This window comes from Coregonus clupeaformis, chromosome 23 (genome assembly GCF_020615455.1).
Source record: "Coregonus clupeaformis isolate EN_2021a chromosome 23, ASM2061545v1, whole genome shotgun sequence".
NCBI lineage: Eukaryota > Metazoa > Chordata > Actinopteri > Salmoniformes > Salmonidae > Coregonus > Coregonus clupeaformis.
In genome coordinates this window covers 19,054,902-19,067,423 of record NC_059214.1, presented here as the reverse complement: position 1 = coordinate 19,067,423, position 12,522 = coordinate 19,054,902, and the positions used below count along the sequence as shown (strand labels likewise).

Below are 12,522 nucleotides of genomic sequence, written 5' to 3'. Positions count from 1 at the left end.
ATGGACACTGTTTAGGACATTATTCACTAGGGCTGGGAATTGCCAGGGACCTCATGATATGATATTATCACAACACTTAGGTGCCGATACGATATGTATTGCGATTCTCACGATTCTATATGTATTGCGATTCGATACTGCGATTTGATGTTCCAAACACATTGCTCACTATATGTCTGCTGCAGAGAGATGAGAGAGCATGAGAAAATGAGTTTTGATCAGTCATGGAAATAAAAGTGAGGAAAACATGTTGGCTCACTATTTAAAAAGAAGATGGAGAACAAGCTATAAGATGGCAAATACCGGAGTTCCCTAGTGCTAGCTAATGCTAACTTTTTTTAAACAAATCAATATTTGGAGTCAAAGTATTGATATAATATCGTCCAAAAATAATATTGCAATATGTAACTGTATTGATTTTTTCGCCCATCAATATTATTAGCCAACCCTGATTATATAAGCTAAGCATACATTTTTGGAGAGAAAATTACAAATGAAATACGTCAGACCATTCAAAATCTCCATGAGGGAAAAAACTGATTTGAGATCAGATATTACCAGACATGTGGACTCCTGAATGTCTAATGAAGTTGAAGGCATTCAGACAGCAGAACAAATCCCCCTTCTATGGAGGCTTTCTGCTAATGCTGTGTTCTGCACGGTCAGCCGCGGTTGTGGAGAGTTGCGCCTAGCCACACACCATGAAATAAAACAGACAATTTCAGATATCTTTCAGATACCAAGATAAGTGTTCTCAAATCGAGGTCCAGGGAGTGATCATGATCAGTGATAGACCAGGACAGAGTCAGACACACACATTAAGAGTGAATGGAGCCACATGCTGTGTGGTTTAACCAGAGGTCATGGGCCCACACTTATACGCCATGGGGCTCATGATGTGGCAAGACACCCAGTTTGCAGCATAAATAAGAGTGGTGTCATTGACCATGGAGCTGAGATAACATGTGTGACTCTTTGATCGAAAATCATTTGGACAAACTAATTGAGCAAATATTAGCAAAATACTGTTTTTGCTCTGTACAATACTGAGAGCATTCTAGTAAATTCATTGTACAGCTAATGTGTGAGGAATGAATAATGAAGAAGTAATATCTTTAATTCAGTGGTTCAGGTGGAGCAGCTTGAGCTTGAGACGCTAAAGGCAAGAAAGCTGCCGTTATTGGTGCAATAGGCTACTCCAAAACAGAGTACTATATCTACACTGTACAGAACTCTACAGAAGTGATCATCAGCTAGATTCAGCCGCGGTCTGATATTTTTCTTGAGCAGATGGTCAGGGGGCCGGAACATAATTACAAATAATTTGTAGACAGCAAATTGACAGCAAGAAGCCCAAACAGATATAATGTTTGACTAAAACATAATCATTTCAAACCTTGCTTATATTTGTATACGATCACGTGTCTCTCTATTATGCGTGGGAATACTTGGGAACAGATTTCTTCAATTAAAATCACTTGGAGCTGATTTCCTGGTGTTTTAACTGTCTTTTTTTGTATTTTACAGTCTTTTTTTTTTTAAAGTTGGGGGCTACATAAAACCACCGTGGGCCACTAGTTGGGGAACCCTGCTCTACAGACTCCAGCTAACAGCAGGGAGGTGATCAGGGAGGTGACTAAGAACCCGATGGTCACTCTGACAGAGCTCCAGAGTTCCTCTGTGGAGATGGGAGAACCTTCCAGAAGGACAACCATCTCTGCAGCACTGCATTAATCAGGCCTTTATGGTAGAGTGGCCAGACGGAAGCCACTCCTCAGTAAAAGGCACATGACAGCCTGCTTGGAGTTTGCCAAAAGGCACCTAAAGGACTCTCAGACCATGAGAAACAAGATTCTCTGGTCTGATGAAACCAAGATTGAACTCTTTGGCCTGAATGCCAAGCGTCACGTCTGGAGGAAACCTGGCACCATCCCTACGGTGAAGCATGGTGGTGGCAGCATCATGCTGTGGGGATGCTTTTCAGCGGCAGGGACTGGGAGACTAGTCAGGATCGAGGGACAGATGAAAGGAGCAAAGTACAGAGAGATCCTTGATGAAAACCAGCTCCAGAGAGCTCAGGACCTCAGACTGGAGTGAAGGTTCACCTTCCAACAGGACAACGACCCTAAGCACACAGCCAAGACAACGCAGGAGTGGCTTTGGGACAAGTCTCTGAATGTCCTTGAGTGGCGCAGCCAGAGCTTGGACTTGACCCTGATCGAACATCTCTGGAGAGATCTGAAAATAGCTGTGCAGCGAAACCCCCCATCCAACCTGACAGAACTTGAGAGGATCTGCAGAGAAGAATGGGAGAAACTCCCCAAATGCAGGTGTGCCAAGCTTGTAGCGTCACCGCTTGTAACGCCAAGGTAGTGGGTTCGATCCCCGGGACCACCCATACACAAAAATGTATGCACGCATGACTGTAAGTCGCTTTGGATAAAAGCGTCTGCTAAATGGCATATTATATTATTATTATTTTTATACCCAAGAAGACTCAAGGCTGTAATCACTGCAAAAGGTGCTTCAACAAAGTACTGAGTAAAGTGTCTGAATACTTATATAAATGTGATATTTCAGTTTTTTATTTTTTTAATACATTTGCAAACATTTCTAAAAACCTGTTTTTGATTTGTCGTTATGGGGTATTGTGTGTAGATTGATGAGGGGGGAAAAAATTTAATCGATTTTAGAATAAGGCTGTAACGTAACAAAATGTGGAAAAAGTCAAGGCGTCTGAATACTTTCCGAATGCACTGTATATGGCCTCAGCTATAGCTTTGAGTCTTTCCCATCATGTAGGCTATACACTCTTCCTGTGTTAGACCCAGTGAGCACTAAGCCAAGGCTGTTTCTCCCAAACAGTTCCCTGGAGCTCTGGCTAGGGACAACCTAGCGGACTAAACTCCACTCCATTGTGAAGGAAGTTTATGATGAATTTCACAAACGCCGTGGAGCCGAGACCAGGCTTTGTGGAATCCATCTCCGACTACAACATATTCGCCCAAGGTCAATACTTTCACAAATATAAATTACGAAATGCCCACCTTGTACCCAATATGTGTCTTTCTTTGTTTTCTGAATCCATACTTTTTCAATAAACGTTAATCAAATACAAACACTGACTGTTTGCTCATTGCTGTTGCTCTAAGATGGCAACTTTGCTCAAATGCGCATGTGTCCATTTAATCTCAACAAGGAAACAATCAGTGGTGGTATTTGTTTAACGTTTTTGAAAAATTATGGATTTCAGCAAACAAAGAAAGGCACACAACTACCGAGGACAAACAAGGTGGGCATTTGATAATTATACTTTTTAAAGTATTGACCTTGGGCGAATCGATGTAGTCGGAGCTAGATTCCACAAAGCCTGGTCTCGGCTCCACGCCGTTGGTGAAGTTCATCAGAAACTTCCTTCACCATGGAGTGGAGTTTAGTCCGCTAGGGATGACCTTGCTCAAGACCTGTTAATGATTACACACACCTAGTCGCTAGCCCAGTGCTAAATGGAAAACATGGACCCTTTATCGAAAGCCAACTTTGAATGAAAAGACCATGCTCAATAAGTAATATATTTTGTTGAATATAAATGTTGCCCTCTCAGGCTCTCATCAAACCAACCACACATACAAATGTCTGAATGATCAACCTCTAATAGTACTGCTGCTCATGCGTCAACAGAAAGAGCAGGCTGGATCATAATCATAGATGTGGGGAGCCACATGCCCATTAGGCTTGGCTATGTTCTAAGGACCATGCCAGCCTCTTGTTTGGGACCCTTTTCCCAGATAATCGATGGGCTTCGTCCCAAATGGCACCCTATTCCCTACACAGCACACTACTTTGAATCAGAGCCCTATGGGCCCTGGTCAAAAGTAGTGCTCTATATAGGGAATAGGCTGCCCTTTAGGACGAAGCCCATGACGCCAGTCTGGACCATGAGGATGAACCAAGGGGAAAGGATCAGGGTGCTAGTGGTCTGCTGCTATTAGCCAGCCAGGACATTGCTCGGTTCCTAGGGGAAATGAATGTTGGCTGCTGAGAATAATCAGCAACAGAGCGCTGTGTTCTCCCTGGGGCCTCGCAACGGGAGACACAAAGCTGTCTTGTTTAAAGGGCTATTAAATAAAGAAGAATGCCAGAAACAGGATCTGGCCCCAGTGCAATGACACATCAGCATGTTTCCAGGTGCTTGTGAAGTGTTCGTCCACGCAGTTGAGCCCTGCAGTCACCGTGACCTGGTCAAAGGCCTACTGACCAGAGATCACCATCCATATTCAACAGATTTAACACACAGATTTGCAAATGGACCATTACTGAATGGCTAACAAACATGACGCATTAGTACAGAGTCAATGATCTGCTAGGCACATTTTCAGATTTGTATTGCATTAGGTACTGAACCTGACATGTCAATGCAGAAGAGCCAAAAACACAGAGCTACTGTCAGTAGCTATTGCGCTTATTTAAACAGCCCCAACGGAACACTGACATGAATAGAACAGGCTGCTCCAAGCACATATGAAAAGAGGGGCCCAATCCTAGACTAAAGACACTCTAAAGACACTCAGGGACTCATCTCGACCAATTACGCCACCCATAGACAGGAGAAACAGTACTCCAAGCCAGAGAATTCCACAGTATGCTTTGGTACAGTAGATCCTGATTCTTTCTGCGTCCAATTCCAGGATTTGCCCTTACCAGCTCATCTAAGTCTATATCTTCACTACCACTAGACTAGACTATTCATGAAACAATATCTGTTACTTTACATAGGCAAAATGAATGAACCGCTACTATGAAGACAATATGTGTTGTGAATAGACAGGAAAGGATTTTGTTAAGACCATTGAATTATTGCGATGGGCGCAACCACAGGCCAAGCGATCAGAGGTCAAGCAGTTGAAGCAGGACCTCATCCGTTGCTATGCTAGTTATGTGCAGTAACTAATGACCACACAGCTTTAGCAGGTGTCAGGGTGTTATACGACAGGGGAAGGGAGAGGGCGGACAGAGAGAGACAGAGAACCCCTCCATTCATGAAGAACCCTGAACTGCTAAGAGTTACAAGGGCAATTAACACAAACACTACTACTGTATTACAATAGCACTTTTGAGAAGTAGCCATCAAAGAGGAGGGATGTATTTCAGTAGGGGGCTCTGAGAGGGAGGTAGACCCCTTCTATCACTGTGCTCCAGTTATGCAGGGGTGCCAATAGTGACTTCCGTTCGCCCTGTGTGCCAGTAAATTATGTAAGCCCAAATTCCTTAAACTCTCAGTACGCAAGTCTATTCGCACATTTCAAGAGCTGGACCTGTTAACAATGGCAATATCCTTATTGTCACTTGCATCTTTTTCGCTAGTAAAACTAAATACCAGTCCTTGACTGAATGGCAGATCATGATACCCCCTTTGGAGTGCTCATTTGTGCAGCGATGCTAGACAGTGGGCATTACATCTCAGGCATGTTGCATGCTAAAGACATTATGACAAAGTTGTAATTAGGGCTGATAGTTTTGAAAAGAGGCACCACATAAAAGCTGGCCTTGAATAAGTTGCAGGCTGGACGGCCTGCTGGCTTTGTGTTATGGTGGCTGCACTGCCATCTGACCCAGAGCTAAAACTCAGAGGGAAACAGTAATGTAAACTCACCATGGGCTATTTCAGTTGCTTTTCCTGAAGTCCTGGCCCAGGCGAGGCCTGCAATTTCAGCCCCTGCTGTGGTCCAAGGAAATCAACCCTTTCTAATTATAAATCCCTGCACCAAGATTATGTACAAATAATTACAGTCCCTTTCATGCCCGTTTCTCCCTCATTGACCAAGGCCAATGAGGACATGCCCTCCAAATAAAAAGCCTGATAATAATTTAAGTCATTGATTAAAAATGTAAGTGGAAATCAATTACTTGACTAGGAAGGTTTTAGGCAATTCAGAACTGCCTGTAGAAATAGACTAGAAGTAAAAGATGATGGGTGAGGGAAAGGTGAGATTTTGCATTAGGGTAAGTGTAGCTATTAAGCCAACCATTATCTAAGTTTAAACATTTCTAACATATACTGCCCTAATTTTTGTAAGAAAAGTGGATAAAAAATGAAAGATTAATCTCTCATGTGAAGTTTTATGACTTTACTTACCTGCGACTATAAAAAATATTTGATAAAATATGTGAAAAGTCCGGAATGAGCTTAATGGGTACCGAGTGTAGCTATTAAACCAATGGGTTTTTCAAACAAGCCCACCTCTTAAAAATACATTTTTTTAATTTCCAAACGTTCAAAGCTTACAAATGGACATGTATTATGTAAAATTACACCGAACAAAAATATGAAAGCAACATGCAACAATTTCAAAGATTTTACTATGTTATAGATCATATAAGGAAATCAGTCAATTTTTTAAAAAATCATTAAGCCCTCATCTATGGATTTCACATGATTCGGAATACAGATATGCATCTGTTGGTCACAGATACCTTAAAACAAATGTAAGGGTGTGGATCAGAAAACCAGTCAGTATCTGGTGTGACCACCATTTGCCTCATGCAGCAAGACACATCTCCTTTGCATAGAGTTGATCAGGCTGTTGATTGTGGCCTGTGGAATGATGTCCCACTCTCTTCAATGGCTGTGCGAAGCTGCTGGATATTGGCGGGAGCTGGAACAGGCTGTCGTACACGCTAGCTAAATAATGAACCATAATCCAAACATTACTACCCTGCATGAATCTGCAAGTACAGTGGGGAAAAAAAGTATTTAGTCAGCCACCAATTGTGCAAGTTCTCCCACTTAAAAAGATGAGAGAGGCCTGTAATTTTCATCATAGGTACACGTCAACTATGACAGACAAAATGAGAAAAACAAATCCAGGAAATCACATTGTAGGATTTTTAATGAATTTATTTGCAAATTATGGTGGAAAATAAGTATTTGGTCAATAACAAAAGTTTCTCAATACTTTGTTATATACCCTTTGTTGGCAATGACACAGGTCAAACGTTTTCTGTAAGTCTTCACAAGGTTTTCACACACTGTTGCTGGTATTTTGGCCCATTCCTCCATGCAGATCTCCTCTAGAGCAGTGATGTTTTGGGGCTGTACTGGGCAACACGGACTTTCAACTCCCTCCAAAGATCTTCTATGGGGTTGAGATCTGGAGACAGGCTAGGCCACTCCAGGACCTTGAAATGCTTCTTACAAAGCCACTCCTTCGTTGCCCGGGCGGTGTGTTTGGGATCATTGTCATGCTGAAAGACCCAGCCACGTTTCATCTTCAATGCCCTTGCTGATGGAAGGAGGTTTTCACTCAAAATCTCACGATACATGGCCCCATTCATTCTTTCCTTTACACGGATCAGTCGTCCTGGTCCCTTTGCAGAAAAACAGCCCCAAAGCATGATGTTTCCACCCCCCATGCTTCACAGTAGGTATGGTGTTCTTTGGATGCAACTCAGCATTCTTTGTCCTCCAAACACGACGAGTTGAGTTTTTACCAAAAGTTCTATTTTGGTTTCATCTGACCATATGATATTCTCCCAATCCTCTTCTGGATCATCAAAATGCACTCTAGCAAACTTCAGATGGGCCTGGACATGTACTGGCTTAAGCAGGGGGACACGTCTCGCACTGCAGGATTTGAGTCCCTGGCGGCGTAGTGTGTTACTGATGGTAGGCTTTGTTACTTTGGTCCCAGCTCTCTGCAGGTCATTCACTAGGTCCCCCCGTGTGGTTCTGGGATTTTTGCTCACCGTTCTTGTGATCATTTTGACCCCACGGGGTGAGATCTTGCGTGGAGCCCCAGATCGAGGGATATTATCAGTGGTCTTGTATGTCTTCCATTTTCTAATAATTGCTCCCACAGTTGATTTCTTCAAACCAAGCTGCTTACCTATTGCAGATTCAGTCTTCCCAGCCTGGTGCAGGTCTACAATTTTGTTTCTGGTGTCCTTTGACAGCTCTTTGGTCTTGGCCATAGTGGAGTTTGGAGTGTGACTGTTTGAGGTTGTGGACAGGTGTCTTTTATACTGATAACAAGTTCAAACAGGTGCTATTAATACAGGTAACGAGTGGAGGACAGAGGAGCCTCTTAAAGAAGAAGTTACAGGTCTGTGAGAGCCAGAAATCTTGCTTGTTTGTAGGTGACCAAATACTTATTTTCCACCATAATTTGCAAATAAATTCATTAAAAATCCTACAATGTGATTTTCTGGATTTTTTTTCCTCAATTTGTCTGTCATAGTTGACGTGTACCTATGATGAAAATTACAGGCCTCTCTCATCTTTTTATGTGGGAGAACTTGCACAATTGGTGGCTGACTAAATACTTTTTTTCCCCACTGTAGCTAACCAACCATATTCAATGTTAGCTAGCTAGCTAACATTAGGCTATAACTAGCAATGCAAATAGCTCTGAGATACAAATAATATTACTACATAGATCATACACGTAACGTTAGCTAGCTAGCTAACATTACACTTTAACATGAAATGAAAACGACTTTCTGACAAAATTAGAAACGTGTAATATCTGCAAATTTTGCTAGCTAGACTATCTTACCCGTATACATGGATGGACGCTTCTCCCTCTCTGTCGCGGATTCCATGGTGGCCTTAGTTTGAAGATGTAATCCGAGACAGGTGTTTTATACAACAGCGTTTTGTGTGTTCTCTTTTCGACTCCGTCTGCATATTTGCAATCAAACGCCAAACATTTTCTCCATCTCCTTAGCTATCACACTCTAATTCCATCGTGCATTCCACTGATTTCAAAACTCGGTCCTCCATAAAGTGGAGAGCAACACCTTTGCAGTTCTACTACGTGATATCATTCAAAAAAGCAGTGTTAGAAAGGATTACCTACACATACTGACCAGCTCATGTTATAGACAGAAGCGTGCTACATGGCAGACAAATCCGAACTCATCTCTCGGCATGTCCAGCCCAGCCATTATCTCAGCCAATCATGGCTAGCGGGAAGGTTCCTGTCTTTTTCTGTGGCTAAACCAACTAGGCTCGTAATTTAACAATTTACAGATGGCATACAAGCTTGTTATTAAGGCACATGAAAGTTCACATGTTCCAGAAGGCATTTCTGCCAAAACAAACGCATTTTGATTTAAAAAAAAGTTTATGTTCAAATGGCTCTCCTGTGAAGTATTGACGAGCAACATACTTCTAGCTTCCTGAAATGAGTCACATTTACATAAGTATTCAGACCCTTTACAGAGATTACAGCCTCGATTCTTGAGTATGACGCTACAAGCTTGGCACACCTGTATTTGGGGAGTTTCTCCAATTCTTCTCTGCAGATCCTCTCAAGCTCTGTCAGGTTGGAGGGTGAGCGTCGCTGCCCAGCTATTTTCAGGTCTCTCCAGAAATGTTCGATTGGGTTCAAGTCCGGGTTCTGGCTGGTCCACTCAAGGACATTCAGAGACTTGTCCCGAAGCCACTCCTGCGCTGTCTTGGCTGTGTGCTTAGGGTTGTTGTCCTGTTGGAAGGTAAACCTTCACCTCACTCTGAGGTCCTGAGCACTATGGAGCAGGTTTTCATCAAGGATCTTATCTCTCTGTACTTTTCTCAATTCATCTTTCCCTCGATCCTGACTAGTCTCCCTGCCGCTGAAAAACAACCCACAGCATGATGCTGCCACCACCATGCTTCCCCGTAGGGATGGTGCCAGGTTTCCTCCAGACGTGACGCTTGGTATTCAGGCCAACGAGTTCAATCTTTGTTTCATCAGACCAGAGACTTGTCTGAGAGTCCTTTAGGTGCCTTTTGGCAAACTCTAAGCGGGCTGTCATGTGCCTTTTACTGAGGGGTGACTTCCGTCTGGCCACTCTACCATAAAGGCCTGATTGGTGGAGTGCTGTAGAGATGGTTGTCCTTCTGGAAGGTCTGTGCCTCCTTCCCCAGATCTGTGCCTCGACACAATCCTGTCTCGGTGGTCTACGGACAATTCCTTCGACCTCATGGCTTGGTTTTTGTTCTGACATACACTGTCAACTATGGGACCTTATATAGACAGGTGTGTGCCTTTCCAAATCATGTCCAATCAATTGAATTTACCAAAGGTGGACTCAATCAAGTTGTAGAAACATCTCAAGGATGATCAATGGAAACAGGATGCACCTGAGCTCAATATTGAGTCTTATAGCAAAGGGTCTGAATACTTATGTAAATAAGGTATATATATATATATATGTTGTTGTTTTTTATACATTTGCAAAAATGTCTAAAAACCTGTTTTCGCTTTCTCATTATGGGGTATTGTGTGTAGATTGAGGAATTCGTTTTATTTAATCAATTTTAGAATAATACTGTAACGTAACAAAATGTGGGGAAAGGAATCGGGTCTGAATACTTTCCGAATGCACTGTATCACATCTGCTACAAGACCATGGTGCTTGCCTACGGAGCTGTGAGGGGAACGGCACCTCCTTACCTTCAGGCTCTGATCAGTCCCTACACCCAAACGAGGGCATTGCGTTCTTCCACCTCTGGCCTGCTGGTCCCCCTACCTCTGCGGAAGCACAGTTCCCGCTCAGCCTAGTCAAAACTGTTCGCTGCTCTGGCACCCCCAATGGTGGAACAAGCTCCCTCACGATGCCAGGATAGCGGAGTCACTGACCACCTTCCGGAGACACTTGAAACCCTACCTCTTTAAGGAATACCTGGGATAGTATAAAAGTAATCCTTCTACCCCCCACCCCACCCCCCCACCCCAAAAAATAAATAAAATAATAATAAATTAATAAATAAAATAAAAATATATATATATAAAACAAATTAAAATTAAAAATATACTCTAAAAAAGGTGAATGCACCAATCTGTAAGTCGCTCTGGATAAGAGCGTCTGCTAAATAACGTAAATGTAAATATACAGCCACAAGGCCCATTTGGTCAGCCAGCTGTAGTCATGGCAACCGTCTCAATATCAAATACGCTGGAAAAATACCCAATTCAGAGAGGACAGATTTATGTTAGTATCCAGTATAATAATACAATTCCACACATTAGACACGCTTCAGAATATGCTGGCTACCTGGATAGTGGATACACATTCCTCAAAAACTAATTTCACCTGTGTGATAACATCAAGACGTCACATAGAGGAATCAATCTCCACATAGCAGCATAATTTCTGTCTGTGAGACTAGAGGATGGAGAGAATATGCAATCACAGTTCATCTCTCCCTTCTTAGAGGGCTTCTACTTTCAAGTTCATTACACGCTCTTGTTTATGAAGAATGCCAAAATTGACTTTGCACACAAAGCTTCCTTCAGACTAAAATCCACTGACAGTATTTTCTCAATGTTCAGTTATCTGAATACCAATAGCCTGTCAAAGACTAAAACCCACTGGCAGTGTTCAGAAACATCTTTGTTGAATTTAATTAATTGAGTCATCTCTGCTGGGGAGATACACTAACGCTGACAGTCTTTTGGTTGCAACATCTCACAGAAACCATCCACTCTCATCCCAAAAGTGGCTAATGTGAACAAATGAGCTGGTTAAAGCAGAGCCTAAGCCGTTTTGCAGGCAATAGGCAGGCAGACTTGCAGAATCATCCCGCAGTAAAAAATGCTCTGCGGTGGCCTGTGCACTGGAATGTCTTCACCAGCCTCCCCTGGGATACAGAGACAGTGGGAGGGGAAGGAGGGCAGAGGGAGGAGGCGGTGGGCAGCCAGCGACCATGACAGTTCCCATTCCTCTTCATAAATGGTCAATTTAAGCAGGTATGGGAAACATATCTGGGCCAGACAATGTCTTTACCACATGTTTTATTTTAAGTTGGTATCAAGCAGGGAGGCAAGAAAGGGCATTGGAGGTGAAGGGAAAAGATACAATGTGCCAACTGATACTGCATAAAGCAGACAGAGCCCAGGGAAGGTTTTAATTAAAACATCATGATCTCTGTAGGAGAATATATGAATACCAATGAGGTGCCAAGCAACACAAGGAGAGAGCTCTCCCATAGAGCAGCACAGGTGTGCCGTAAAAACCAGTCAGTCGGTTGATCTCAAAAACACACATGACAGTCACACATGTATCATTAGGACTTAACAGGTCTGTCAGGGCTTAGAAAGGGGAACTGGCGGTGGGGCAATGTGAGGATATGTGTCGCTCACTACATTTATTGCACTCAACGTCACCATCCAGAACACCATTCCAGTGTTTTAAGAAACTACAGGAGAGAATGACCTTATTCCCATCACTCAGAAGTGAAGAAACAGATCATCCACAAAGAATGTCCCTGTCCTACCTGAGGACATAATCTCATCACAGCATATATTTTGATACCTATTTTACCAAGTGCAAAAGGGGTCAAAGACAAGCAAATTTGGCCCTAATGATAATTTGTGGGGTCACAAATATATGTTACAAAGGCATTGACAGCAGTGCGATTAGAGTGAAGAATAGAAAGAGAAGAACATCCTGACAACTCTTTTTCAACAACCTACTGAGATAGCCTACAAACACCTTTAGCAGTTTTCTGCATTCAGCTGGTGGGTGGTGAGCTTT

General features: G+C 42.7%; 1 protein-coding gene across 4 annotated transcripts in view; it reads right to left on the bottom strand.

Annotated features, from left to right (window-relative positions):
* The window catches only part of LOC121536829 (protein TANC1), a 292,594-nt gene that overhangs the window by 208,060 nt on the left and 72,012 nt on the right, over positions 1-12,522 (bottom strand). The gene's annotated exons all lie outside the window — the stretch shown is intronic.